This window comes from Sorex araneus, chromosome 3 (assembly GCF_027595985.1).
Source record: "Sorex araneus isolate mSorAra2 chromosome 3, mSorAra2.pri, whole genome shotgun sequence".
Taxonomy (NCBI): domain Eukaryota; kingdom Metazoa; phylum Chordata; class Mammalia; order Eulipotyphla; family Soricidae; genus Sorex; species Sorex araneus.
In genome coordinates, this window is record NC_073304.1 from 34787578 (window position 1) to 34815567 (window position 27990).

Below are 27990 nucleotides of genomic sequence, written 5' to 3' on the forward strand. Positions count from 1 at the left end.
AGAATAAACATGAATGACAACAAACTTTGGAAGAGTTCTTTAAAACTCTAACTAGGATTGCTCTTCAATCCTATGTTCTCCTTTGAACATGTGTCTTGCTTGATTCTGCTTCTTTGCTCTTATTTCCACTCTGGAGAAACTTGTGATTTCTTTCAAACATGTACTTCTCCCTTTTTCTTCCCTCACATTTTTCTAAATGTTTCAATAAAAACAATCTTGTTTGGGGGGCTGGAGTGATAGCACAGTGGGTAGGGCATTTGCCTTGCACACAGCCAACCCAAGTTCAATTCCCAGAATCCGATATGGTCCCCTGAGCACCACCAAGAGTGATTCCTGAGTACAAAGCCAGGAGTACCGCTGTGCATCACCAGGTGTGACCCCCCCAAATAAAAGAAAAAAACCATCTTGTTTCATAAAAAAAATAAAACCCTAAGAGATATCACAGTACCAGCACACACACAGTACCAGTGTGCGCGCACGTGCACACACACACACACACACACACACACACACACACACACACTCACTCACTCACTCACTCACAGATACACACACACACCGCTCCCTTCCCCGGCCCCCAAACAATACTATGTATAACTCTTCTCTAGCCTTAATCCCCAGTAAGCCAGGAATTTCTTAGAGCAAACTCATGCTCACAGAAACACCAAACAATCTCTGCTCTTCAGCAATAATAACCAGGAGGCAGAATTCGCTTTACTCATCTCTGATAATGCAAGATCTTTTTCCATACCACCACCACTAAGATTTCACCACCAAAAAAAAACAAAAACCTGGAAAATCATTAGCTTCTTGACGTGGGGGTGAGGGAGCCACATCCAGCAGTGTGGGCATATTCTTGACTGGATAAGGGGTGCTAGGGATCAAGACCAGAGGTTAGGGGAAGTGAAGCAGTCAATTACCTACCCACTTACTTTTCCAGCCCCCACACCTGTAGGGCAGTATCACACATTTTCTGCCAACACTGCCTTAAAGACTCTATTTCATCCATTCTCTAAAAGGAGAGTGGCCCAAAATTCATTTGCTAATCCTAAGGGCGAGTAACAACCCAATTCGGTCACCTATGAAGCTATATACCAACAGGAATTTCTGGTCCCAAGGTGAAATGACTAGGAACTAGAATTAGACAGTATTTCAGCTCCATGGAATAATTTTTTTCAATTTATTTAATATATTTGCATTTCACTCATACAGTGATCGTTTACCCATCCCTCCACCAGTGCCCATTCACCTCTACCAATGATTTCCATGGAATAATTCTTAATAAATACCTATGACACCTCTGACACGCAGATTATTTTTTGTAAATTTGGGGGCACTCCTTGGGTCCTTAGAAAACCATGTGATGCCCAGAATCAAATCCAGGCCTCCTATATTGCAAAAAGGCTATGTACTAACTCTTTGAGCCTTCTCCTAATAGCAGATATTTTATTTTCAAGCATATCTGTGAGAAAATGTTTTAAATAGACTATTAGTACACTTCCCAGTGGAAATCTGGGAATGTAATTAGCATAAATTTATATGGAGAAAAGTTTTAATTTCCCAGACCCCCACATCCCCCATAAAACCCTATTAAATCATACCAAATAAGAACGCTCTATGCAGGCGGGAAAACTGGGGACCACAGTAAGAAATTAAGAAATGTACACTGATGAAGAAACAGGTATTAGAACACTGTATGACTGAAACTCGATCATGAACAACTTAGTCACTATGTATCTCATGGCGATTCAATTAAAAAATAAAGTTCTACTTTAAATAGTGGAATAAATCTGTAATATAATTATTAAAGCACACTTCCAGCTCAACTAGTAATATCAGTTTCCTAAAGCAGAGACTTAATCATTTTGTTATCTAAACTCAGAATAGATATTCATTAAACTTGCTGGAAAAAAAGCAGGACAGCAAGAGTAAGAGAGAGGCAAAGATATAAAGATTTAATAAGCACTCTCTTAGAGATATTCCTTTATAACACATACTGATACAAATATTATGTGCTATAAATTTTAATACTAGTTTTTCTGAAAATAAAATAATACAAAATTTTAATTGAGGAATTGTATTATTTTTATTTTAAAAATTGTAATTTTATGTAATCCTTTCTTCCCTTGGGTTCACCAAGATCTTAAGAGAAAGATGATTATCCCTAAATCATAGTAAAATCTTAAAAATAACAATAATATGGGCCAAAGAAAAATATTACAGGAGAGAGGGCACTTGACCTACATATGATCAAACTGAGTTTGATCCCTGGCACCCCATATGGTCCCCGCCAAGCACCCTGGGTACAAAACCAGGTGTAACTCCCGAGCATCACGAGGAGTTACTTAAATAACAATAATAAAAAATAGAAATGCATTTATAAAATGTCTAACTTTGAAGAAATGATGCTACACAGAAAATCTTAAGGCTTTCCTTTGATAGCTTTTAGGGTGAGGAGATAGTTCAGAATTAAATATTAAGCAAAAGTTTCTAGATATTTCTGTTAATACCATCTAATACCATCTACTCAAATGGCTACATTCATAGTCTTTGCTAGACAGGCCAAGGGAAAAGTCAGAATAATTTCAAAGTCTAATAAATTCTCATAAAGACATCAAATTAAACCCACAAATATTAATAAGGAAAAACCCAATTTGTAAAAACAACACAACATTAAATTATTTGACTAAATACAATTCACAACCTATAACTGCAAGTCTGACACATTAAGATAACTTATCACCCAACTGCAAAATGTCAATATTTTAATAACATATTGCATGAATCACTCTAGCAATAAAATTCCTAAAACAGTTTTCTAATCTTATAAAAAAATAGATTTTTTTAAGATCCAATAAAAAGTAATTAGATCTATGGGAAATAACAAATACATAAAAGATTCTTGGAAAGAAAAAAAGAGAAAATAATCTAAGAAGAAAAAAATGACTCAGATCTCTAGAAATCCAGCCAAGGAAATGGCACAAGCACAAAAAAAAAACCTAAATCAAATGACACGAATAAATTAAATACATGGTTTTTCACAAGGGGTATAATAAATTGTCTGATAAACTTAATGGAAAACCTCACTAAATGAAAAACATTACCATTTTTTAAGAAAGTAGTAGAATGAGAAAATGCACGGCTAATTGCAAAAAGGCATGAGTTTAAAAATAAATTATTTCCCTCCCCGCCCCACTGGAGCCCTGGCAGCTGAAAACCTCCAAAACTCAGTTGAGGCCATGCTCACAGCACTCTCCACAGGCTTGGATGAGCCTCACCCATGAGTAAATCTGTATAATCATTCCAAATTTTAGAATTCCTGGAGCGTGCAGCCCTCTCATATTCAACACCCCTGATGTACCAACAGTAGCTCATACACCAACTTAATGGCTCCAGGATGAAATACAACAATCTTCACACACTTTCTTCTAAGGAAATTTTACTGGACCATTTTTAGCGAATTATTATTATAAGCAATACAAAATTAATTGTTTAGGTTCTATTTTGGGAGGCACGGTTTGGGATTTGGGGTGGAAACATTCAAAATATGGTAGTGGGTAGGTGTAATGGTGGTGGGATCAATGTTCAAATATCAAGTGTAATGAATTATTGTGAACAACTTTATAAAAATAAAATTAAAAAATAAAAATAAAAATAATTCAACCATATTAAAAAAAACATTCTACATATGATAAAGAAAGCACATGTACCCAAATTTTAACTAGTCAAGTTAAAATAGTAGAATAAGGATAATTCTTATTTTAATAAAAGCAGCCTAAATTATAACAATAATGTTTTAATGTGATGGTTTAATCAGAGGAAATATTTTTAATGTTAATTTATGTATAATGTAAAACAATTTGCTTTTTTATAATTTCTGCAGGATAACTAAGCATCGGACTGGAGTGATATAGCACAGCAGGTAGAATGCTTGCCTTGCACACAGCCAACCCAAGTTCAATTCCTCCGTCCCTCTCGGAGAGTTCGGCAAGCTACGGTGAGTATCCTGCCCACATAGCAGAGCCTGGCAAGCTACCCATGGCATATTCAACATGCCAAAAACAGTAACAAGCAAACTAATGAACAATGGGACAACAGTGCTACAGTATAGTGCAGTGCTAAGCATCAAATTCATGGTATACATTAAGACTTTTTACTGTATCATAAAATATTTAAGAATTAATATTATCCTGTTCTAACGGACCACACATGATGACCTCTCAGTGTTGCAAGCCATAATGCCCAAAAGTAGAGAGAGAGTATGGTGAATATTGTCTGCCATGGAGGCAGGGGGAGGGTGGGAAAAGCGGGGTGTACCGGGGATACTGGTGGTGGGGAATGTGCACTGATGGAAGGATGAGTGTTTGATCATTGTGTGATTGTAACCCAAACATGAAAGCTTGTAACTATCTCAAAGTGATTCAATAAATCAGTGATTCAGTCACTCAATTAACTGTTTCTGTAAGTCCAAAGTATTATTACAGTTTTTAAAAACCATGTTCAGTATAGTTATCAAAGTGCAATTAGTAAAAAGACACGGTGTAAACCCAAAAAAAGGTTTACGAAAATAAATATTTTGTATGGTATTAGTAGTATAAATATGAAATTCTGCAAATTAGCCATATGAAACTAAGTTGAGTAAAATTCATATTACTCTATACACTTGCAACCAGAAGAACAGTAAAAAGATAAAAATGAGTCATTCACCAATAACAGGATTCAGTACTAAAACCAACATACCTCCTACTCATTCTTGAAAATTAGATCACATTACTTCAAAATGAGTAAGTCTGATACCAAAAGGAAATCGAATTCCAAATTCATAAACTGGCAAGTCAAAGAATATTAAACCAAATCTTTAACATAACAAAACTTAACATTTTAAAAAACTTAAGTCAAAACAACCTTTAATCAAGTTCAGCATATAAACAGCATGGAATTCAGCACTCTACCCAATACAAAAAAAAAATCTAAAAAAAGATTTCTACAAATTAAATAAAATTAAAATGTTTACATTTTTAAATATTTCTTAGATCCACCAGAAAAATAAGATCAGAGGACAAATCATAACCTTGAATATTGGAGAGACAAACAAGCAAATACTGAGAAGCACAGCTGTGTAAAGCAGAAGCCCAAGAACATAAGCCATTTTCATTAGAAATACTTTAAATTGTAATTGAAGAATTATAGTTTTCAATTGCAGGAAGCTCAGTGTAGACTATCTTAAATAAAAAACTGGAAGGGAATCTTTGTCTCTGAGGAAGTTTTACCTCTCCTGTTTGTAGCCAACTGGAGTTTTTCAAGACTTAATCTGTAGAGATTTTATAGAGTTTGATCAATCAGCAGGAAGAGAACTTAACTTCAATATTTTAATAACATATTGCATGAATCACTCTGGCAATATAATTCCTAAAACATTGTTTTTAATCTTCAGAAAGAGATACCAAAATCAGGCTCTTTAGTAGCAGTTGTGGTATGGTAACATATACTTTGATATAAGATGGATGAAACTGTAACCCTAAAGCGCATCCAGTCATGTAAACTAACCTTAACTCAAAAATAAGTAAGAAAAACATAAGAAAATATTAATGAACTGAGAGTTTAGTAAAGAAGTTAGAGCACAAGAAACCCCAGTTCAATCCTCAACACAGAATATGTGCCCTTAGGCATTACATGGTATAGCCTGGAGGTCCCCAAAGCATAATCAGGTATGCCCTGAGAGTTCCCGGCACAATCAGGATGTCTAGAGGTACCCAGCACCGCAGGGCGCATGCAACACCACATCCTCAAGCCCTTGCATTAAATCATACTGCCGTTGGCCAAGAGATGCTGGAAATAGCCCTAGACACACAGAGCACCAAGCAAGGTAAGATAAGAGACAAAGAGACAGGTAAGAGATCTGATCACAATACTGCAGTACCTTACCCCCTTACTACCACAGCCTGGCAAACTACCCGTAGCGTATTCGATATGCCAAAAACAGTAACAAGACTCACAATGGAGATGTTAGATGGTGCCTGCTCAAGCAAATCGATAAACAATGGGATGACAGTGCTACAACAGTGCTACAGTGCTACAATAACAAAGCATTGCAGATAAAGAACTGAAAACCTCTGACCCTAGTAAAGGATTATAAATGAAACCCAAGGAGAAGAACAGCCAAAAACATGAACAGTAGGAGAGTTATTGCTTTCTGACATTACATCTACAGTAACACAGCCTAAATCATATTTAGATTAACATAAAAATCTCAGTGTGAAAGTTCATTTACCTTTATTTCTCTTACCTAATATTCATATCTAGTTAGCAATGCAAAATCATGAAGTATTTTACAATATAAACCACAATCCAAAAGAAGAAACCAAACCTCAAATGCCCAGAGATTTTAGAATTATCACTGTCAATGTCATTGGTGGCTGGGGACCCACCATGGAATACATTGTATGCTTTACTACCCAGTCCCAGTCAAAGCTATACTACAAAGGTACCACATATGATTTTAGTGAGTATAACATTCTATTTTCATTTCCTATTTATATGTAAAAAACTGATAATAGAGCATTGCAGATTTTCTTGTACTATTTTAAAAAATTAATTTAATGAAATTTATGTCTTCAGAGATGTGTCTGTTTATTGCCTATCTCCATTTTTTTGACAGAAATCTTCAGGTTTTTTGTTTATGTTAAGCTTCGTGAGTACTTTATATATCTTGAATATCAACCCTTTATATCTGAGTGCAAATATTTCCTCCCATTCATTTGGGTATCTTAGATATATCTTGATATATCTTAATATATCTTGAATATCAATCCTTTATATCTGAGTGCAAATATTTTCTCCCATTCATTTGGGTATCTTAGATATATCCTAATATATCTTAATATATCTTGAATATCAATCCTTTATATCTGAGTGCAAATATTTTCTCCCATTCATTTGGGTATCTTAGATATATCTTGATACATCTTAATATATCTTGAATATCAATTCTTTATATCTGAGTGCAAATATTTTCTCCCATTCATTTGGGTATCTTTAAAATTATAAAGATTTTTAAAAATTGCTCTGGGTCTAAAAATGTGGCTTAGGCAGAGCACTGAGACCCTCAGTTTCATCTTTGGAGCCACAAAAAAAAAATAAGTAAATAAAATAAAATAAGCTCAGGTCAAAATACCACAGCTCTCGGACAGACACCAATGGGAAAAGTATCACTGGTTAAGACCTCAGGTCATATGGGCATTGTTTGCTGTGAACCGTATTTAAAAAATAATAGTTCAAGGAACTGTGTTAAGGACTATAGCAGAACAGATAGGTAATATAAGGAGAAACGTGGGAACTCTAAAAAATATATCAAAAGTAAATCTTGCATATCAACAAAACGTTATTGTAACAGAAACAGGATATTTTAGTGACATAACAAGCTAGATCCAAAAAAGCTCAGAATATATTAGAGGTAGAGCAAATACTAAAATACCTACACAAGTGATATTAAAGCTACATAAAATATAAGAGTACAGGTCTTGTATGTGGAAATTCCTGGTTCAATCACCAACACTGTGACTATTGAGCATTGCCAGGTCACCACCACCAACAAAAATGTTTAAAAATCAAAAGAAAAAAAAGACAATATTACCTACTGAAGAGCAAAGTAAAAAATGACATCAAATATCTTTGGAAACCATAAAAATAAAAATTTTAAAAGCAACTATATTAAGGAGTAAAGAATAAAGTGCTAAAAGGAAAAGACACCAATCTAGAATACTATAACCAACAAAAGTATGCTTTAAAAATATAAAAGAGAGGCTCTGGGTAGCTGAAGGGAATAGAATGCCTTGTTAGCATAAGATTCCAACCTCAATCACAGGAGCTGCCTCCTGTGTGAAGTGTGATCCTGCCACACTCTACTGTCTTTGATCATCAGCAATTAATTTCTAGATACACTATAGTCAGGTACCTGGAAGGAGCACAAATAAAAGATGTGACCTTTAGTGAGTATCAGGCTTATAAAGGACATGGGAGTTTACCCCCCGTAGACATGAAGTTTAACCCCCCGGCAAGTATGTGTGTGAAAAACACAGTGACTCCCTAGAAGGTTCACCCATTGGTAAGCATAGTAGCTGAATGTGCAAGCACAGCAATCTAATAGACTCTTTCAGTCTATCAGATAACCAAGAAATGTTATCTTGTCATAACCAAGAAATGTTCAAACACACAGTCAGGCATGTCTGTGGAATGCAGTCATAAAAAAAATGAAGAGAAGGAAAAGGGGCAAATAAAATGAAAAAGAAAGTCTCTGTGAAGAGAAATGGAGAAAATGTGGGAAAGAAATAAAGTCTTTCTCTGATAAAAGTTGAGGGAACAAAAGGTTGCTAGACCCACCTTATAAGAGATGTTAAAAGAAATTCTTCAAAAGAAGGAACACTAGGGGCCTGAGCAATAATACAGCGGGTAGGGCATTTGCCTTGTACTCGGCAACCTGGGTTCAATCCCTGGCAACCCATGCACAGCCAGGAGTAGTTCCTGAGTGCAGAGCCAGGAGTGACCCAAAAAGACAAAAAAAATAAATAAATAAAAGGGAACACTATACTGGGCATCTAAATGGATTACATCATGAATCTAACAGTATTACAGAAGCAAAACCGTAAGCAAATATTTTGTTTCAGGACTATATGATGGGATAACCCAATCCCTATCAAGATATAGAATATTTCAATGTTCTGGAAAGTTCCCTTATAGCCCTTTTTTCCACTGATATCTTGGTGACAATTATATCCTTAGAGGTAACCACTGTTGATTTTTTTCCCCACAGACTACTTTGTCCTCTCCTAGGACCTTAATATAAAGTTAATCATATAAGACTTAGTGGGGCTGGAGTGATATAGTAGAGCAGGTAAGGTGCTTGCCTTGCATATGACCACTGGGATTAGATCCATGACATCCCATATGGTGAAAGGAGTAATTCCTGAGTGCAGAGTTACAAATAAGCCCTTAGCAACACTGGGTATGGACCAAATATGAGGGAAAAAAAGCAAAAATTTTCTCAGATTTATCCAAGTTATTTATCCAAGCAATCACGTTTGTTTCTTTTAACTGAGTTGTAGTATTCTACTGCATGCATTTATAACTATTTGTCATTTTGCTGTGATAGATACCTGGGCTACTGCCAGTTTTTAACTACTATGAATAAATTCTAATGAATATTAAAAAAATAAAAATAAAAATAGGGGGCTGGAGTGACAGCACAGCAGGTAGGCGGTGCTCAGGGGACCATATGGGATGTTGGGAATCAAACCTGGGTTGGCCACGTGCAAGGCAAATGCCCTACCCACTGTGCTATCGCTCCAATCCCTCAATTTCTATTTTTTTGAGGAAGGTCCATATTGTTTTCCAAAAAGGCTGGATCAGTTGGCATTCCCACCAACAATGAATGAGAGTCCCCTTTACCCTGAATCCAAACCAACACTGGTTGTTCCTGTTCTTTTTGATGTGTGCTGGTCTCTGTGAAGTAAGATGATATCTCATTGCTGTTTTGGTTTTCATCTCCCAGATAATTAGTGATGCAGAGAAATTTTTAATGTACCTTTTGGCCATTTGTATTTCTCAAAGAGAAAAGTTGATGGCTGTGTTCATAAAGCATCATTCACGAGGCAAACAAGTCTACCAAATGGTGAACAGACAAGTACAGCATTTATACACAATGAAATTCAGCTTTGAAAAAACAAACTTCTCCAAAATCTGGAAACCCAAGAACAGGCAAGTGGACAAAGAAGCTATGCTACATAAATAAGATAGAATACTATGTAGCCATTAGAAAAAAATTAAATTTGTTGATACATGTAAACATGGAGAGTATCATGCTGAGTGAAATAAATCAGAAGAAGAGAGACAGACGTAGAAGGATCACATTCATTTGACAGATAAAAAGAAAAATGGTAGGAAAATCATACCCAAAGTCAACAGAAATGAAAGCCAAGAGGACTATTCCTAAATAAAAAATTTGCCACAGCAAGAGGAGGGAGGTTAAGTCAGAGAAAGAATCACTATGACAATGATAGTGGGAAGTGATCACTGAAGGATACCAAGCATATCCTTTCAGTAACAGTATTGCAAACCACAATGCCTAAAAGGAAAATAGAAAAGAATTCTGCCCTAGAGGCAGTCTGGGGATCAGCAACATATGGTGGAGGGAAGTGAATACTAGAGAAGAGATAGGTACTCAGCAGTACTACTGAAACTTAATCATCAACAACTTTGTAACTTTATATCCCACAGTGACTCAATTATTCAAATATTTCACAAACTTTTGTAGTATAAATGAGCCTTGAGGATATCATGCTAAGAAAAGTAAGACAGTCAGAAAAAGACAAATATCTTAAGAGTTCACTCATAAGAACTACTTAGAGTAGCTAAAATCATAGATACAGTAAAATATAAAGGTGCTTGACAAGTTCCAGAAGAATGGAGAGTCACTGTTTAAAAGGTATTGTGTTTCAATTTTACAAAAAGAAAAGTTACAGTGATGAATGATGTTAATAACTACACAAATAATGTAAGTGATTTTAAATATCACTGAGCAACACAAATATATATAATTACAATTTTAAAAAACTTTAAAGAAATGTATGACTATAATAATCACCAAAACCTATAAACTTCCTAAGAGTTCATCAACTGGTGAACGGATAAGCATCCATGCAACAGAACACTACTCAAAAACAACAACAAACCCTGCTATTGGCACACACAACCTGGGTGATTCCAAATGCATTATGCTAGGACGAAGTCAGATTTTACAAACTACATACTAACGATTCCATTAAAATAGCAGAAAAAGTAAACTATAGGGGCAAAAAAAAAAAAGATTAGGAACTGAGATGGCAGGAAAGGATGATAAGTACATAACATGATCGATTTATGAGATTATGATGATGAATGTCAAACCTCATAAGCAATACTGAAAACAAGTAATTTTAACATATGCCAAATCTGAACAAGAAACTTTTCAAAGTCAGCTAAAAAATGTCAAAAAATTTTAAGAATAATTGTTCAAACTTTAAGTCATTCAATGATACCAAAAGAACAATGAATCATGGCTGATGAACTAGGTGAAGGGTAAAGCACTAATTTCAATTCCAAGTTCTATATGTGCCACCCCAACCACAACAAGCAGGGTAAAGCATGGTGACCCCTATCATTGCCACATGTCCCTGTGTACTCCTCACCAGCAACACTGTGTGTGACTTTTGGGTACTCATTCTGAGCCTCAGGGCCAGATTATTTTTTTAAAAAATTAAGTACAATGCTCCATATACTGCACAATCTGTTCTATTATAAAGTTGTTAAATAAGTAAAATATTTTTCATTTTATGCACTGCAGAATGCACTTAATAAGTAATCAGAAAACATTTGTTAACTAAGTGCAATAGAGTACAGATGGTCTTATTCTTTCTACTTCACTAGAATACACATATGTAGTTTTAGACAGAAAATTATTAATTTCTCAAAACATTATATACAATTGAAATAGAGAAGTGCTGACCACAAAACATACTGACCTGAGTTTGTTCAGTTAATCAAGAAAGGCAATAGAGCACTTTGTCTTGAATGAAAAATGTCATTGCTGTCCTCGTAGTGAAAGCAATAACCTAGAATAAAAGAAAAACACATGTAATTCAGCCCTACTCAAATTTCAGTTAACATTATCCTTTTTGATTGCTTTTAATTTTTCCTTTTCCTAATTACAACATGCAATGCTTTTGTATATTCACTTCTGTAAGCAGTGCTTTTCAAGTATCAGTAAGAAATGGTTTTGTAGAGGTTAGAGAGATAGTACAAAGGTTTAGGTATTTGCCTAGCATGCAGCTGCAGCCAGAATCCTGGCTCAAACACCTTACAGCATATGGTCTCCCAAGCACTGCCAAGAGTGGTGCCTGAGCACAAAACCCAGAGTGGTTCCTAAGCACTGCCAGGTATAGCAAAAAAAAGTAAAACAAAAATCAAAAAAAAGGAAATGTTTCTTCATTTTGCAAATCACACTTAGCAGCAGTGAAACCCAACATTTTAATTTGCTTCATAATGCATTGTAAAACAAGTAGAAACACACAAAAACTTACTTTGTGAACACAGAATGTTTTTGCTATTTTAACATTTAGGGCAATCATAATTGTCTTTTTAAACTAATGTTCAAAATCTCCTTCATTCTGATTAGTTCTAAAAAAATTTAACAATAAAACAAATAATCTCTTTTCAACACAAATTCACTTTCATGCCATTTAATTTGCTTTCTAAAGAACAATTTTGCTCATTCTTGTCAGCCTGAAACATTCCATTCCTATTTTCCATAACAGGGATTTGTATCCCTTATCCTCTTTATTTATTAATGCTTATCTCTCAACTTTCTAAAATTCAACCCACCATAACTTCTCTGAATGGAAAGTATTATAGTTCTGCACTCCAGCAATCTTTCTTAGAATACTGGCTGGCTTACAGATGTACCATCACATACAGTTTTCTGATTAGAGAACATATCTCCTACTTCTTTTGTCACTATCATTCCTATACATATATAACTATGTTTGACACATAAAGTAACAAGACAGACTAAGATCTTTTTCTCTAATTTTTTTATTGAATTACCATGAGGTATATAGTTTCAAAGTTATTAGTGACTGGGTTTCAATTATACAATGCTCCAACAGTGTCCATTTCCACCATAAATGCCCCGTTTCACTCCCACCATCTCTACCCTCACCCCAGCCTGCCTCTCTGGCAGGCACATATCTTCTCTCTCACTCTGTCTTTCCTTTGGGGCATTATGGTTTGCAATACAGATATTGAAAGGTTATCATGTTCGTCCCTTTCCCTACTTGCAGGTCTCAGTCCTTGTCCCTGATTATTTACATGCAAGTCACTGAGTACAAACACCTAAGAATAATACACAGATACATTTATGGAAATGTTTCAGTGAGTTATTTTATTATTACATGTGATTATTTTCAAATGCTATTAGTATTCACTGTTAGAAGCAATCTTTCTTCAATGACATCAAAGCATAATAACAACAACTTTAGGTGATTAGAAATAAAGCATGGTCACCAACTTCAATTCCTCCATTCCAAAAGTAAACCAACTATTTCATTTCAAATTATAAGGGTAAACATCTATCCTGTGGCCTGTAAGAACATTAAATAAATTACTCTACACCAAAAATAATCATATTTGTTCAGTCTTCTATTTATATTATCTCATCTGATAGATCTAATTGAAAAGAACACAAACCCACTACCATGTCAATTACTTCCAGACCCCGTGCACTCCTAAATAGTCATAAATTATAAAATCTGCCAGGGCTGATTCCTTATGTGTAGTGTCACCCGAAAATACCAACTTCATATAATAATCCAGCAGAACGAAATTTGTGTTTCTAGTCATTATGGGATAGTTGAAATCAGGTTTGTTCTCAGACAATAAATTCCACAACTAGATGAAATACATGACACAATAATTTTTAGATGCCAATTAGCGCAGATATGCATTCCCTAAAAAGAAATAACTAGATAAAACCTAAGATCACTTTGAATTTCTACCAAAGACTTGTTCTAGAGACCACTGCATTTAGGAAGATTCAAAGCACAATACCATAAGGTATATCCTTGAAAAATCACAGACTGGTTGTGTCCAGAAAGGTGTTAAATAGCAAGAATTACAGGAAAATGTATCATGAGGAGGCAGTTGAAAAATTCCAAACATCTCTGGAGAATTCCATTTGAGAAGAAAGGGCCAGTCTTCAAACAACAGCACTGCAAGATGGCAGCCACCACATGCTTGGGAATATCAAAATTATCAACTGTTGGAAGAACTCAAAAAAAAGCAAAAGAGTAGGAGATGGCACAGTTTCCTGGAGTCTAAAAGATAATGAAAACATGACAACAAAAGATGGTCATTTTTGTTGACATGGGATGACAACTGGGCCTCCGAGAAGAGTTCACAAAAACCAAGTATACAGTCTTAAAATAGAAGATGGACCTAAATACTCAGAAGCATCCTCCTTTGTAAGATCTGTAACACAAATCAGTATCAATTTAACAATTTTAATGGCGGGGGGACAGAATCTCCTGCCACCATGCCAGGATGTCTTCACTGGGGCCCCCTCGTAGCGGGAGGCAGATTGAGTTTCCCTCCCCGCTCCAAGCAAAGCCACAGCAGCCGAAACCCTTCAGAACCCAGTCATAGCCATACTCAAGGCCACTCTCCACACACTCAGACAAGTCTCACCCATGAGGGAACCAACAGAGGAACCCAAGTATGTGAGACCCATGGCTGAGATCTCCAACCCTGCTCAGATCAGGATTGAGCCTCCTCCACCCAGATCCCCAGCTTTCCAGAAGCTTGGCAGTCACCCACAAACTGCCCCCAGTGCCATGTAATCTCATCAACAGCCAAGATCCAGAGACTATAAAACAAAGCTCCTGGAAGACACAATGCAGTTTTTCCTCTCAGAGAGCCCAGCAAGCTACCAAGAGTAGCCTGCCCACACGGCAGGTTCTTTATTTAAGTTTTTAAATGATGGCCTCTTTCAAGCCTTTCCCTACATTTCACTATCACCCTTGGCAAAAGCATAAATTGTAGTTCTCTGCTCCCCTCTGAAAGTGGCCTTTCGTAAGGAATTTAGGGCTTTTCCTGTGTCTTCCCCACCTTCGTTGAGGGGCGCTGCTTTTTTCCTTCTTCCTCAAGTCCCTTGTTTTCTCTCTCTCTCTCTCTCTCTCTCTCTCTCTCTCTCTCTCTCTCTCTCTCTCTCTCTCTCTCTCTCTCTCTCTCTCTCTCTCTCTCTCACACACACACACGCACACACACACACACACACCACTTTACATGACACTCCCTTGCTCTGGCCAGAAGCCATCAAGTAAGGTTGTTTAAAAAAAGCATGATCTCCCAGTTTAGTTTGGACCACACTAATTTACTCTCCAACAGCCTGGAAAATGTATGTTGGGTCATTAGTCTACCAACCTGTGCTGTCATCCACAGTCAATGCTTTTTTTTAAGCTCAGGGTTTACATTTGGTTTTTTGGCTGGGTGTGTTTGTTTTTAAGCATATCTATTTCTCCTTTATTTAAAAAGCACTGTAGCACTGTTATCCTGTTGTTCATTGATTTGCTCGAGCGGGCACCAGTAATGTCTCCATTTTGAGACTTGTCGTTACTGTTTTGGCATATCGAATACACCACAGATAGCCTGCCAGACTCTGCCATGTGGGAGGAATACTCGGTAGCTTTCTGGGCTCTCCGAGAGAAATGGAGGAATCGAACTCGGGTCAGCTGCGTGCAAGGCAAACGCCCTATGTGCCATTAGTCACCGTGAAATTACAAAGTTATTCATGATTTTCTTTCAGGTATACAATATTTTAACACAGATCCCTTCACCAGTGTCCACTTCCCTCCATCAATCCCACCTACCCACTACCCAATCCCAGCAACCCACTGGTTGCTGCCCACCTACCAGTCTGCCTCTGTCAATGTGACTTTTTCTCCCTATAAGTTTTTGCACTGTGGTTTACAGTACTGCTGCTGATAGCATTTCATACATAACCTTCAACACCACCTCCTCCTCCGAGTAAACACTTCCCTCCATCACAGTCACTGCCCCTTCGTGTCCTATTCCCAGCCCATTCCTCCTGGCTCCCACCCTAAGTAACAATTTATTGAATTGTTAATAAACTCAATTTCTGACTGAATACCAACTCTCACATCTTTGTTTCTATCACTATGTTTCTTTATGTTCCACATATGAGAGAGATCATTCTATATTGGCCTCTCTTCCTCTAACTTCACTCGTCATAAACTCAGCAAGTTCCTCCATGTAGCAGCAAATTGCATGATTCCATCTTTTCCTATGGCCACGTAATAGTCGACTGTTTATATGTACCACTGTTCCTTTATCCAGTCATCTCAGCTGTTCTTGAACAACTAGATTGTTTCCCTATTGTAGCTATTGGATATAGTTCTAAAAGGGTCATAGAGGAGCAAATGTTTTTTCTCCATTTTGATTTTGGGGCTCTTGGACCAATTCCTGGTTTTTTTAAGAAATGTCCACATTGTTTTTCAGAAAGGTTGGATCAATCAACATTCCCATCAGTGAATGAGTGGGACTGCCCCTTTCTTCCAGCATGCATGCCAGCACTGGTTGTTCTTGTTCTTTTTGATGTGTGTTAGTCTCTGTGGAATGAGACAATACCTCATTGTTATTTTCATCTTCCACATGATTAGTGATATAGATGATTTTTTTTTTCATGTGTCTTTTGGCCACTTTGACAAAGTTTCTGGTTTTTTTCTTTTTTTTATGGAATTGGATATTTTTTCTTGTAAAGTTCTACTAGTGTCATATACTTTATATTGATACCTTATTAAATGAGTCAGTGGCAAATAATTTCTCCTATTGCGTGGGTTGTCTTTGTATTCTGGCCATCGTTTCCTTCCAGGTACAGAAACTTCTTAATATAATGTAGCCTCATTCATGTTTTCTTCTTCCACTTGCTTGGTCAGTGATGTTTCATCCTTAAAGATGCCTTTAGCTTCAATGTCATGGAGAATTCTGCCTGTTTTTCCATATACTTTATGGAGTCAAGTTTCATATAAGTCTTTAATCCATTTTGATTTGACATTTGTGCACGGCATTAGAAAGAGGTCTAAGTAAACTTGTTTGCATGTAGCTAACCAGTTTTCACGCCATTTGTTAAAGAGGGTTTTTTTTTTCACTTCACTTCATATTTTTCACTCCATTATTAAAGATTAACTTATCACCTGAGTGTGTCTCAGGACATAAAACTGTTTTTCTATAATGATCTGAGATGCCTTTATTCCAGTACCATGCTAATTTAATTACTATCACTTTGTAGAATTGTTTGATGCTGGGTAAAGGATACCTCCCATCTTCTTCCCAATAATGGCTTTAGCTATCTGGGAAGGTGGGGGAGTATATGGCTCCAGACGAAATTCAGAAGTGTTTGATACACTTCTTTGGAAAATATCATGCATATCCTTATAGGGACTACACTGAATCTGTATTATGTTTGAGGAGTAATGCCATTTTAATTATATTAATCCTCCCAATCCAAGAGCAGGGAATGTGTTTCCATTTCTTCATGTCCTCTTTTTTTTATTTTATTTTATTAGTTCACCATGTGGAAAGTTACAAAGCTTTCAGGTTTAAGTCTCAGTTATACAATGCTCAAACACCCGTCCCTTCACCAGTGCACATATTCACCACCAAGAATCATAATATACCTCCCCCCTTCCCCCCACCTCCCCAGTCCCCCACCCCACATGTGTAACTGGTAAATTTCACTTTACTTTCACTTTACTTTGATTACATTCAATATTTCAATAAAAAAAATTCACTATTATTGATTTGGAGTTTCTCCCCCCTTAAAGTCGATCTGCTGAAAAGAAAGCATTTGGTAATTTGTTTTCCATTGCTGAGAATGAAGAGATATGAGGTCCGGAGGCCGCACTAGTAGCAGCATAGTTTTGGATTTCTGTATTTTAGTAACTAAGTCTAGTGAAATGTCTGCCAGGAATCACAACATTGTAAGCTTGTACCTTTCAGCTACTTTATATTCCACATATGAGTGCAATCTTTCTATGTCTGTTTCATGTCCTCTTTTATTCAAGCAACATGCTGTAGTTTTCTTTGTATACATCTTTCATCTTTTTAGTTAAGCTGATTTTGAGGTACTTGATTTTCCAAGGCACAAATAAAAATGGGATTTTTTCTTTTTAATATTTCCCTCCTCTAATTTTTTTTGCATATAAGAGTGCTGCAGACATCTGTATATTAATTTTTTAGTCTGCCACTTTACAAATCCATTTCTGGGAGTTTTGAAGTCTTTAAGATTTTCTAAATACAATATCATGTCATCTGTAATTAATGAGAGCTTGACTTCTTCCTTTCCTATCTGTGTACCCTTAATCTCTTTCCCTTGCCTAATTGTTCTGGCAAGTACTTCCAGTACTATGTTAAAGAGAAGTGGCAAGAGTAGGCAACCTTGTCTTGTGCCTAATCTTAGAAGAAAGGCTTTTAGTTTTGGCCCATTAAATATGTTTGCTATGGTGACGAATGTTCCTTCAATTCCCACTTTGCTGAGAGTGTTTATTATGAATGTTCACTGGATCTTGTCAAATGCTTTCTCTGCATCTACTGATATGAGTTTTTTTTTCTTTTACTGATATATTATACACTGATTGACTTGCATATTTTAAAACACTGGTGTATGATCTTTTTTGAAGAATTACTGGATTTGATTTGCTAGTATTTTGTTGAGAAACTCTGCATCTGTGTTCCTCTGGATATTAATCTGTCATTCTCTTTTTTTTATGTGGTATCTGTCTGTTTGGGGTAATATAGTGATGGCTGCTTCATAGGAACTGTTTGGAAGTGTTTTTCTTCTTCTCAAGTACCTGAAAAAAAGACTGAAAAGGATTGGCAGCAGATCTTCTTTAAAGGTTTGGAAGAACTCACTAGTGAATCCATCTGTAACTAAGCTTTGTTTCTGGATAGACTTTTGAATACCATTTCCATTTCTTCAAAAGTGTAGGTTTGTTCAAATGCTCCATATCTTCTTGGTTCAACCTTGGGTGGTTGGTTACAACATTCCAAGAATTTGTCCATTTCCTCTTGGTTCTCTCATTTTGTGACATGGAGAGTCTCAAAGTTATCCTTGACGGTCCTTTAACTTTCTATAGTATCAGTTGGAATGTTCCCCATTTCCCTTTATTATTTCTCTCTCTCCTCCCCTCCCTCCCTCCCTCCAGTGGTTTATAAATCTTGCTTATTTCTTAAAAGAACCAGCTCTCGGTTTCATTGACCTTTCAGATTTTTTTTTATTCCAGTTCATTAACTTCTGCTCTTTTATTATTTCATTCTTCCTGCCTGTTCTGCGCTCCTTTTGTTGAAGCTATTTTCCAGTTTACGTGGGCCCTTTCTTCCTTCCTTTTATGAATGCTTGCATAGCTATGAACTTTCCTCTTAATACCTCTTTTGCTGTATCCCACAAGTTCTGGCTGTTTGTGTCCTCATTCTCATTTGCTTACAGGAATCCTTCAATTTCCTCTGATTTCTTCTCTGAAACACTTGTTTAGTAACAAGCTGTTTAATTTCCAGGTGCTTATTTCGCTGTTTCTATTTGTGATTGACTTCTATTTTCAGTGCATTATGCCTAAGAAGATAGTTGGTATGATTTTCATCCTCTTGACTTTGTGAAGACACATTCTGTGTTCCAACATAAGGTCTATCTCAGACAATGTCCCATGTCCTTTGGAAAAGAATGTGTATTTGGATTTGGGGGGATGAAAAGTGACAGCAAATAGATAGGTAGATAGGTAGGTAGGTAGGTAGGTAGGTAGGTAGGTAGGTAGGTAGGTATAGTAAACTCCTCTCTTCCATTTCCTGCTTCAAACCAAGTATTTCCTTACTAAGCTTTAGCCAAGTTATCTATTGAGAAGTGACAGAAGTCTGAAGTCTCCAATTACTACTATGTTGCTCTCTCAATGTCTTTCTTTAAGTCTATTAACAGTTGTTTTAAGTATTTTGCTGTTCTCTCGTTAAGTATAAATGTTTAGGAGTGTAAGTTTTTCCTGATGTACATGTCCCTTGATCATGACTCCTGCTTCTCTTATAAGCTTTGTGAGCTTGAAATTTATGTAATTTGATTACTAGTATGGTCACTCACACTTTTTGAGGGAGCTAAATAAGAAAAGTCTTCCAACCTTTGACTCTGAGTCTGTTTTCTCTGACTATGCAAATGTCTTTCCTGCAGGCAGCAAATCATTGAGCTCGATTTTCTATTCCATCCTGCCCCTCTATGTCTCTTAACTGGTGCATTTAGCTTGTTGAATTGAGAAAGATTATTGTATTGTGCCATCTTTCTGTAGAAGTTTGGTGTGCTCATGGGATTTCTCATCTTAAAGTAGCCCCTTTAGTACTCTTGTAAAGACTGTTTCGAGCCTATGAAGTTCCTGAGCTGTTGTTTATTCAGGAAGTTGTGCAATGTTCCTTCAAATCTGAATGAAAGTCTGGATGGGTAAAGTATTCTGGGTGAGGGGCTCATATTTCATTGACTTTTTTCTTTATCACACCACTTTTTTTCAGGCTCAGATGGTTTCATTTCATAAATCTGCTGTAAATCTTAAGAGCACTCCTTTGTATGCAATTTCTTCCTTTGATCTTGCTGTTTTTCAGTACTCTATGGTTTTCATCATTTTGATTAGGATATGCCTTGAAATATTTTTACATGGATCTCTTTTAGCTGGTGCCCATCAGGCTTCCTGGATCTGGATGCACATATTCTCCAGCTCTGGGAACTTCTCAGCAATAATGTCTTTATTGCTTCTTCTTCAGGGTTGCCTCCCTAACCCTCTGGCATCCCAATGGTTCTTCCACTGTGCCTCTTGAATTTATCCGAATTCTCTTGTTACTGTTCATTTATTTTGAGGCTTTTTCCCCCATTTTCTACTATTGTCTAGAGGTTTTTAAACCTCTAATTCTGTCCTCAAATACTTAGTTAACTCTGCTTATGAGGTCTTTGAGTTTTTCATATTGCCTACCAAGTTTCTCAGCTGTCATTTCTATTTGTAGTATTCTCATATCCTCTTCTATTTTATTGGCTGTCCTTTTGTTTCTTTGAGCTTACTGAATATCCTAAGAATTTCTACTATGAAGTACTTTTCAGAGAGATTATGTAGTTGGATATTACTAATTGAGTCTTCAGGATTACAATCTTCACCCACTTCACCCACTACCCATGGTGGGATTATGTGCTGCTTTACTATGCATGGTTCCTTTGTAGTATGGAGGTGCATCTTTTCCACTTCACCATCAGTGTCCCCATGCTAACCCCCCCACCCCACCAACACACACACACACACACACACACACACACACACACACACACACTCTTCTGAAGCAGCAACTATCAAATCTGCAAAAAAAAAAAAAACTTTGTTTTTAAAATTCACGGATCCTTTGACTTAATACTTGTCTGCACACACTTAAGATGAAATATTGTGAAGCCAGGACAAAATAAATTTTTCAGGGAGCTAAAAACATAAACAATCCAAAGTTCACACGAAGCTGGAAACACCTAAATTCTATATAATGTGAGCAGAAAGATCTTTTAGAATTCAAGTAATAGAGACTTCAGCAGTGCTATATTAATCTTAGAATAAGAACTATTCTACAATGATCCCAGTGGAGCTTAAAAACAAACCTTGAAGAAACAACCTCAATCCTCAACTTAATATCTGTATCCAGGTAATTAGCAAAACAGAAAAACTCATAATTCAAAGCACATCAGTAAGAGTACTCAAAAAGGTTCTATAATAAGCAGAGATTTAAAAGCAATACCTTAAAGGATCAAAACTTTCCAAGTAACTTAAAATCATTTCAGGAAAATGTGAAGAATTTAAAGAAAAGTTAAGGAGACAAATAAGAAGCAAGGCCCTGAGTTCAATTCTGGACACCTCATGCCCAGGCCACAGAGCATCACTACGAGTGGACCTTAGATTCCCTTCACTGCCACCAGATCTAGTGGTGCATGCTGAGAGTCAAGAGGAATAATATAGTAGTTTAGCACACCATCTCTGCAAGCAATGGGTCATGAGTTCAAATCCTCAGCATCCCACATACACCAAAGTAATACTGGAAGTTTTCCTGTTTAAGTCTTGTAGCTCTATCTGAAATCCCTAGAGCCACAAGCAATTTCTATTCATACCAGTCAAATATATAAAGATCACAGAAAGGATTATGACCTATGGTGATCACAACTAAAAATGATGTGCAAGTGCAACAGTCAGTTGCCCCTGGCAAGCACAGATGTGAGCAAAAATAATGCAGTACAAACCTTGGTGAATAACAGCCAAGTACAGGAGCAATGCAACCTGATATATAAACGACATATAAAAAGGTGTAGGTACCAGAGTCAGGCCTGTGAGCAGTCATGTCAACAGCAACAAAGACAGGAGTAGCAAAGAATAAAAAAATTTTAAGTCAGATAATATAGAAAACCATTAAAAATAAAAACTGTGGGACCATTGGTGGTGGAAAAGGGGTACTGGTGGAGGGATGGGTACTCGATCATTGTATGACTGAAACGCAAGCATGAAACCTTTAAGTCTGTAACTTTGTCTCACGGTGATTCACTAATAAATAAATAAAAACATCTGTAAGAATACAAAATTTCAAGAATCAACAAGAAAAACAACACATTCCTTCACATGACTATAAAGCATCACTGTTATTCACGCAGGTTTAAAAAAAGAAGATAGCTCAGTTATCAGGGGCTCATGATTTGTATGTGCAAGGACTTCAGTTTAATTCTTCCACCCCAGTACCTGTTCCCAAGGCAAGCTGTCTATAAGGAATATTCCTTATAGACCCTAAACACTGGTAAATAAGGTTCGTGTAACCCTAGTGGACCCCAAGCACAGCCAGGGTTATTCTTGTGATGCCCAATACCTCTGGGCCTAAACTGCACCACTAACCATGTCCACAAACAGAATTATCTGTCCCAATCAGCCAAGTATTGCCAGTGAGTCCTGAAAACTGCTTGAGAGCACCTCCTCAATGAATAAATGAATGAATAAATAAACAAATAAATAAAAGCACTCTAGCACTTTGAATTAAACCAAAATCCCTGAAGCTGATCATTTAAAAAAAAAAAAAGATACTATCTGTTCAGAATAAAAATAGACTGAGTCAGGAAGATGGGTTCAAAGTAATGAGTACATGCTTTGCATATGGGAGGTCTGAGTTTGATTAACCAAAATACATGATCCCATGAGTACCACTGGTATGCGCCAATTAAAATTTTTTTAATTATTTACACATAGATAATGAAGGCTGTAACATATTTAATTAGTCAAGATAATTCAGATTCTACAGAATTTTATATAATCCATGAAGTTAAGATCAAGGTATCCCAAAAGTTGCCATGGAAGAACACCAAACATGAAAGTAATACTGTATATATAAGATTGCCAGGTTAAAGTGAGATAGGGTAGGTGCTGGAGCAATAGCACAGCGGGCAGGGCGTTTGCCTTGCATGCAGCATACTCGGGTTCTATTCCCAGCATCCCATATGGTCCCCTGAGCACAGCCAGGGGTAATTCCTGAGTGCAGAGCCAGGAGTAACCCCTGTGCATCACCGAGTGTGACCCAAAAAGGAAAAAAAAAAGTGAGATAGAGTAGGATTGGGGATAACCAAGCGGAAGCTTTTTAATATAAGTAATATTACTGTCAAATTTTTTTCAGTCTATATTATAATTTAGGGAACTGCTGTTGGCTTAACTTTAAAAAGAAAAAAAGATAGAAAATCAGTATTTCTTCAACACAGAACTTTAAGAGAAAGAAGAAGGATTTCTGAATATAAGCAAATTGTATGCACTCTATCTCCTTCTTTCTCCTTCACCTGTATTATTAACATTAAATGTAGTATTTAAAATTGCTTTTCCTAACATTCTTTGGAGGAAAGAGAAATCAGTAAATTAGGTAATATTAAAGGGAGGGGGGAAGTATTTGAAATTTAATAAAAACTAAGATAATTTAAAAAAAACTGTTAGGACCACTACTTCAAAAAAAATTTATTATTATGACCCTGAAGCTAGTCTCTATTAGTAAGAAAATGCTTCCTATATAATCCTGAAAAGTAACCCTACTTTGAACAAAATAAGGAACTAAAGTAGGAACTAAAGTGGGAACTAAAGTGGTAACAAAGAGAAGTCCAAACTACCCTCCTCTCTTTATGAGTTTGTCTTATACTTTACACTGTCAACATAAACTCAAACCTCAAATAACTTTATCTATAGAGGCCAGTAATTTTTTTATTTATATGGCATAGATAAACATGTCCTAATATAGAAATTGTTTAAACTACAAAACTGATTCCCTTTTCACTTCAAGCCAGCGTTGTATGCCAAAATTCATTTAAAACAGAACTTTAACTTGTCATCCCTATTTAATTCATATATTTGTTCAGAAAGCTTTCAGAAAAATTAAGAAAGAAAACTATAAATTATCTACTACAGTCAAGATCCTTTTATGGTTATTATCCTTTCAACCAGTCAGGAAGTCAGAAGGCAAAACACTAAAATTTCCATAAGTTACATCATCGTTCCTTTTAAATTCTCAAAAGGAAAACTGATTAAATTTCTGAATCTTTTCAACTTGCCTTTACATTAAAATTGCTCCCCCAATTCTGTTCCCATAAGACTATATTATATACACTGGGATGGTGAGAAGGAAACTGGGGTCACTGTGGTGGGAAATGTACACTAATGAAGGGAAGAGTGTTAGAACATTGTATGATTGAAACCTCATAATTTACAGCTTTGCAACTGTGTTTCTCATGATTACTCAATAAATAAATTTGTTAATTAATTAAAAGGCTGTATGCAGACTATGAGGGCAGTCTGTTTATTCATCTTTTGGCACAGAGGCCACACCTAGCTGTGGTCACAGCTTATTCATGTGTTCAGGGACCACTCCTGCTGGTGCACAGGGGACCGTATACGGCTCCAAGGATCAAGCTAGGGTCTTCCATGCATAAAGCAAGCACCCCAACCCCATCACGATCTCCCTGTCCATTATCTTTTTAATATCTTAGCAGTTATTAGTATATTGGCTTAACAATTTAGTATTTAACATTTTCTATTTACCAATGTTGCTTCTACTCATCTTACAAAGATATAGCAAAGATCAAACTTAGTATTTGAGAGTAACAGATAAATAAAGCACAGATGTATGATCAGATTTACTTCATCATGATCATTCTAAGTCTCATCCAGGGGAATCATATAAACATGATACTCACAAAAAATATGAGTTTCGTGGTGAATCTATAGTCTCCTTTACTAGTTCCCATATTCCACAGGTTCTAGAGTTTACTTTATTCATGGTAGAAGCTTTCATAACTATATTATCCCAGCACTTAGCACAAAAGTCAAATATCTATTTAACAATTTTTAATTTCAGAATGAATTCCTGATCTACAGTTGACAACAACTGACTTTTCTTTTTCCCCCTCAAACCTAGCTAGCTTTTCCCTCAAGTAAATACACTAAAAATCAACAAGCTAGAATCTGATGATCTAACATTATGTCTTTGAAATTAAGTAAATCACTTGTGTTTTTGAAATCAATGTGTCATTTTTTACATCCAAGCATTGGGGTCAGGGGAAAGGGAAAGTCCTGAATTCAATCCCCAGCACATTATGCCATAGCACTGCCATGTTTATCAGCACTTCTTTACCACATCACAGACTAGAGCACTGAACCTTCAGACCCACAGAGTCAGACCCAAGTGTCACCTAGAATGGTCCTTGCACCATCCATGTATTGCTTAAAAGGGCACCAACATAAAACTAAATTAAAATGCCAGTATATATTGCCTTAGTTACATTTTAAATAGAATATAAAGAATCCAAGATTTGTATTGTGATTTTCAAGAGCATTCTAGCACAGAAAAAAAGAATTCTGAAATAGAAAATAAAAAGACTTAGAGTCTAGTATCAGTTCTGAATATCAATTTATTGCAAGATTTAGGGCATAGCATATCTTGTCTATAGACTTACATTCTTTTATAACTGAGAAAATAAGAAAGCTCTATAGGTCTGTGAAATAAGCAAACAATGATCAGGATTTATGTCCCCCACCATAACCAGATTTCCTGATTGATTGGGTTCTGCCTCCTCATCCCCACACTCTCAGCATTTCAGGAATAAAAGACTAGATGGGGATGATTTTTGATGCAGACATATTGAATGGAAACAGAAAATGGAATAGGAAGGAGGGGAGAGAGAAACAAGATTTATGTAAGTATTAGAGAATCGTTTAAATTTTGCGATACATCATTTTATACACTTAACAAGAAAAAACAAAACCATACAAATAAATGCAAATTTCTCTTAAGTACATAACAACACAGAAAAAAAAGTTTAAAGAAAGAACCATAGTTTAGATCACATGTGTAACAATACTGTTAACATTTAGGGCTTTGATGTATATGTATCTCACTGCCATCCAGGTGCCCAAGACCCTCCACCACTGTCCCTACATCACCTCTAGTTCACCTCATCCTTTATATGTCCTTTTATAATATATCATGTGCTTTAAGATTTGGGTGCTTCAAGATTTGTTTTTTTTAGGTTTCAGTAGCTTGATTGCAGTGAGTCTAAGTGTGTTTGCTGGATCTATTTCCAAACTTTGAATTATCTAAATTTTTTTGTACCTACACATTATCATATTTAGAATATTTTTATCTTATGCATTAAAAATTAAAACAACTCCTTCATTGGGGGCTGGAGCAATTGCACAGCGGGTAGGGCGTTTTCCTTGCACGCAGCCGACCCGGGTTCAATTCCCAGCATCCCATGCGGTCCCCCAGCACCGCGAGGAGTAATTCCTGCGTGCAGAGCCAGGAGTAACCCCTGTGCACTGCTGGGTGTGACCCAAAAAGAAAAAAAAATTAAAACAATTCCTTCACAAGAGCATGCTACTGGGGCGGAGAGAGGGGGGAGAGCTGAGGGACAGGACAGGGAAGAGGCAACAACTAAGGTCTAGAGAAGTGTTCAACCAGGAGGAGCAGAAGTTAAAAGATAGTAAAGTGTTATGCATGAAACCCTACGAGTAACAGTAGTGAACCATAGTGCCAAAAGTTATTTTTTTTCTAAAATAGTAAAAGTGCCTCTCAGAGGCAGACTTTTGGGATGTAATCCACAGGAGCAATTAAATTTTTAAAATAAAATAATCTAGAAATAAGTTTAACCAAGGAGGTGAAAAATCTATATTTTGAAAGCAACAAAACTGACCAAAGAAATTGAAAAAATAAGCAAATGGAAATATATCCTATACCTAGAATTAATATTGTTGAAAAGTCCGTATTATCCCAGAGCCATCCATAGATTCAATGCAATTCTCATAAAAACCTCAATGACTTTTTTCATAAAAATAGAAAAATATCCCAAATGTATAGAAAAAAAATTGTTAAATGGCCAAAGTAATCCTGAGAAAGAAAAAGCTGGAGACATGATACTGATTTCAAGCTATCTCCTCCCAGGTTAAGCTTGTTATTGGTACTGGTATTGTGGAACTGTGTTTTTGAGAGTAACAGTAACGCAGAAGAGTCCTGTGTTTCCTTGATAGAGTGTATGGATTTCAGTCCAACATCAAGGTCTTTAACTCATATGAATTAACTTTTGTCTATAAAATGAAGTATGGGTGTGGCTTTTGTGAGGGCACAGCCAGATGTGCTCAAGGATCACTCCTACTGGGGCTCATAAGACCACATGTCGTGGCACCAATCAAACCCTGGTTTAGTTGGCTACATACAGTGCAAGAGTCATACACACTGGATAATCTCTCTGACCCAGGGATTCAGTTTTATTTAAAAATTTTCCTCTGTGACAGACATAGAAAGATTGCACTCATATGTGGAATATAATGTAACTGAGAAGTACAAGTTGGCAACGATGCAACTTCTGGCAGATATCTCTCTGGACTTAGTTACTAAAATACTAAATTACAGAAACCCAAAACTGAGAGGCCGCTAAGTGTGGTCACTCGACCTCACACTTCTTCATCCTCAGCAATGGAAAACAAATTACCTAATGCTTCCTTTTCAGCAGGTCTGACTTTAGGGGAGAGACTCTCCAAACAATAATAGTGAGTTTTGTTGAAATATTGTATGCAATCAAAATGAAAGTAAAGTGAAATTTATTAGTTACACAGGCGGGGGGGCCTTAGGGTGGGGGGGCTAGGGGCGTGGGGGGGTTTGGGGTGTGAGGGGGCGGGGTGGAGCTATACTGGGATTCTTGGTGGTGGAATATGAGCACTGGTGAAGGGCTGGGTATTCGAGCATTGTATAACTGAGATTTAAACCTGAAAACTTTGTAACTTTGTAACTTTCCACAATAAAAAATTTAAAAAAAATAAAAAATTTTCC

General features: G+C 36.4%; 1 protein-coding gene across 4 annotated transcripts in view; it reads right to left on the minus strand.

Moving 5' to 3' along the window:
* Positions 1-27990, minus strand: part of FUT8 (fucosyltransferase 8) — a 280643-nt gene that overhangs the window by 221445 nt on the left and 31208 nt on the right. For all 4 annotated transcript variants that reach the window (XM_055132354.1, XM_055132353.1, XM_004612349.2 and 1 more), the window contains exon 2: positions 11556-11645. The gene's annotated coding sequence lies outside the window, so the exon portion shown is untranslated. The remainder of the gene's footprint in view (positions 1-11555; positions 11646-27990) is intronic.